Source organism: Sinocyclocheilus anshuiensis, unplaced genomic scaffold (genome assembly GCF_001515605.1).
Source record: "Sinocyclocheilus anshuiensis isolate Anshui unplaced genomic scaffold, SAMN03320099.WGS_v1.1 scaffold552, whole genome shotgun sequence".
Classification (NCBI taxonomy): Eukaryota; Metazoa; Chordata; class Actinopteri; order Cypriniformes; family Cyprinidae; genus Sinocyclocheilus; species Sinocyclocheilus anshuiensis.
The window spans coordinates 1,081,785-1,085,487 of NW_015554362.1; the positions used below are offsets into that span (position 1 = coordinate 1,081,785).

Here is a 3,703-nt window from a genome sequence, read left to right on the forward strand (position 1 = left end):
TCTGTGTATTATCCCGCTCTATGCGTGTGTGTATTATCCATAGACTGTATGGTATTATCCCGCTCTGTGTGTGTGTATTATCCCGCTCTATGTGTGTGTATTATCCCGCTCTATTTGTGTGTGTGTGTGTTATCCCGCTCTATGCGTGTGTGCGCTCCGCTCAGTCGGTCACGACCCATGTGAGTGCTCCACTCATATACCGTTCATGTTCATCGGAACAGCAAAGTCCACTCAAAAATCGAGCTGACAGGAAACATCTATGTAGAAATGACAGTTTCACACAAAGACTAGACTAAAACTAAAATTAAAACAGGCCGCCAAAAACAACACTCCCGAACATTAGCATGTTGATCGTGACATATGGTATTTCCAGAGTCATTGGCATTCAGTTGAAGGGCAGACAGAAAGGTTGAGGTTTTGCATCTAACTCTATACTCAGAAGCTGACTCGTAGTGGATGGCGATAGACACATTAATCAAAGCGCACACATTGACTGTCAAACATGGTTTCAGTTGTTCCGACGTGACGGAAAACTGACAGGAACCAAAATGAGATTTCTTTTCCCCAGTGTGTCCATCTCTCTCTCATAAATGTTGAATCACTAGCACATTAAAACCATTGGACACGAACCAATCCCTTGTTATTGCTGCTTGCTAAGACTCATAACCCTTAACCCCTCACTGTTTGCACTACGAACACAAATTATACCTGAAATCACAGGGTTTGTTGACAAGAGGTGTGCTTTTGCTTTTCTAATGGATCGGACATATAATTTCACCTTGTGGACCCCAAAACACCCTAGGAACATTCTACAAACTGCAATAAAAAAAATCATAAAGACAAGGGTGGGCTGTTTTGACTCATTGACCCACGTTGGGACTCATAAACCCCCAAGAATATCAAAGAGACTTGGGAGCAATCACCTAACATCTAGTCAAAATACCCTAGCAAACACCTAGCAAGTACCTAAAACACCCTACAAACCATGCCCAAAAAATAAAAAAGGATGGACTCTTTTCGTTAATTGACTTTACATTTTGCAACCCATAGACACCAAATAATTTCATGGAGACTTTAACGGATCGGACATACAATTTCGACTGGCGGACCAAAAATACCCCAAAACACCATAGAAACTACCTAGAACATCTGGACTAAAATAATTATTAAGACAAGGGTGGGTTCTTCTGATTCATTGAACCATGTTTTGACTCATAAACCCCCAGGAATATCAAAGAGACTTGAAAGCAATCACCTATATAGCCATACAAAATACCCTAGCAACTACCTAGAACACCCTACAAATGGTGACAAAACATCATAGAAGCCAGGGTGGGCCATTTTCACTTATTAACCCATGTTGGGACCCATATACCCCCAAGAGTATCAAAGACACTTTGGTACAATCATCTAGCAACCATCCAAAATACCCAACCAACCACCTAGAAGACCCTAAAAACCATGCAAAAAAAAAACATAAACCCCCAGGAATATCAAAGAGACTTCAATCACCCAGCAACCATCCAAAAATAATCTAGCAACCACCTAGCAAATACTTAAAACACCCTATAAACTGCTCCAAAACATCATAAGAGACTAGGTTGGGTTCTTTCATAGATACTTGGGGGCACTCACATGGACACCATCCAAAATACCCTAGCAAAGACCTAGCAACTACCTAAAACACCCTGCAAACCATGCAAAACATCATAGAGATCAGGGTGGGATCTTTTCATTCACTGACCCAGTTTGGGACCCACAGACCCCAAAGAATTTCATAGAGACCTGGTGGCAATCACCCGGCAACCATTAAAAAAATTACCCTAGAAACCACCTACAACACCCTACAAACCATGCAAAAAATCATTGAGACCAGGTGGGCTCTTTGGACTTTGCACTAAAGTTGGGACCAATAGACCCCCAAGAGCATTATGGTGGTCAACAGACTTTACAAGTAAGAGACTTGGCAATAATCATCTAGCAACCATCCAAAATACCCTAGCAAACACCTATTAATGCCCATTTCTTCATAAAAATGCTCCAAATGAGACTTTAAAAGAGCCTCAAATTCTTCAATTACGTACATCAATCTATGAAGATGAATGACAATGAGACAACGTCATTGTGAATTCAGTGGGAATCCCAGGCCCTCTGGAGTGCAATAAACTGCAGGATTAATATTCCAAAACCCATAGAATTCAGAAGCACATTAAACACAAAAGCATGAGCCAAGGCCCAGGCTGGTCAATGGGACTGAATAATTCAGACTGTAAAGATGGAGCAGATGGGGCGGCATGCTGTGGTCAGGTCAGGAGGATAACAGGTGGAGAGAATGATGGAAGATGGCGACTGGTTGAGAAATGACAGTCACTGAGGGTGTAGATGAACCAGACGCTTGCAAACTCAACCAATCATGGCCAGAGGCTGAAATAAACTTGATGGCACTGCGCAACATCTGCTCAGATATTAAACAATTCCTTTTTGGGTATGTTGGTTATTTGGGCTGACATAAGTGATCCAAAACTAGGCTGATCAGAGACAGACAACATTAGCATTTTTTAAAGGGTACATATAATGGAAAATCTGATTTTCCTTGGTGTTTTGAAATAAAGTCTGATTCACAATGGGGACAAATTCTAACTTTCAGAATTCAAAACTACACATCCATCAAACTCAGCACAAGATGTTCTGACTCAAGTTTCTTTCACCTTTCCAGCTAATCGTACTTCAAGCAACACAGAATGATTTTAACATCCATCTGTCTGCTGTACGGCCCATCTGACTATGTCTATTTATCTGTCTGTCTCTAGCAGCCCTCTCCCTGAACAAGGAACTAACAATCGTCCAGAACACACTGATACTGTAGCAATCACTCTGAACACCCTAGCATCCGCCTAGCAATGCCCTCACAAATAACAGCCTGAACAAAGAACTAGCAATCACCAGGAACACCCTGGCAACCACCCAAAATTCCCAGGCAATGCCCTAATGAATTAACAGCCTGGACAAAGGTTATAAACAAAAAATTATCAGCCTAAATAAAGAATTTAAACCACCCTAGTAACCACAGAAACCACCAAAAATTCCCTAGCAACACCCTTAACAACCCACACCCTGAACAAGGAACTAAAAATCATCAAGAACACCCTAGCAACCATCAACAACTTCCTAGCAACTGTCTAGCAACACCCAAGCAATCACTAACAATTCCCAAGTAACCACCCAGCAACATCCTAGCAAATTAATAACAGCCTGAACAATAAATTTACAAACATACAGAACAACCTAGCAACCACTAGGGTTGTAACGATGCACCCCGAGCCGGTTGAAAATCGACAATTCAATGACAATTCAAGTCGGTTGAGATGTTAAAGGGGTCATATGATGCGATTTCAATGTTTCCTTTCTCTTTGGAGTGTTACAAACTCTTGGTGCATAAAGAAGATCTGTAAAGTTATCCGTGCTGGTTGCTGAAGAAATACATCAACTTCGCACTGTGGATCGCCGGATAGGCTTTCACCGTGGAGGAAGCGGAGTCCAGCCCGGAGTCGTCACATGTCCTTCCGGACGCTCCTTCGTCGAAATCGCCGGCCACGCTGTTCTTAAGCCCGCCGCCTCAGCTCACTCTAGCCCGGGGCTTCCGCTCACGCTAGCCCGGCCTCAGCTCACTCTAGCCCGGCCTCAGCTCACTCTATCCCGGCCT

The 3,703-nt window shown here is 42.7% G+C and overlaps 1 protein-coding gene across 1 annotated transcript in view; it reads right to left on the minus strand.

Annotated features, from left to right (window-relative positions):
* The window catches only part of LOC107671459 (CUB and sushi domain-containing protein 3-like), a 292,685-nt gene that overhangs the window by 250,286 nt on the left and 38,696 nt on the right, over positions 1-3,703 (minus strand). The window lies entirely within an intron of this gene.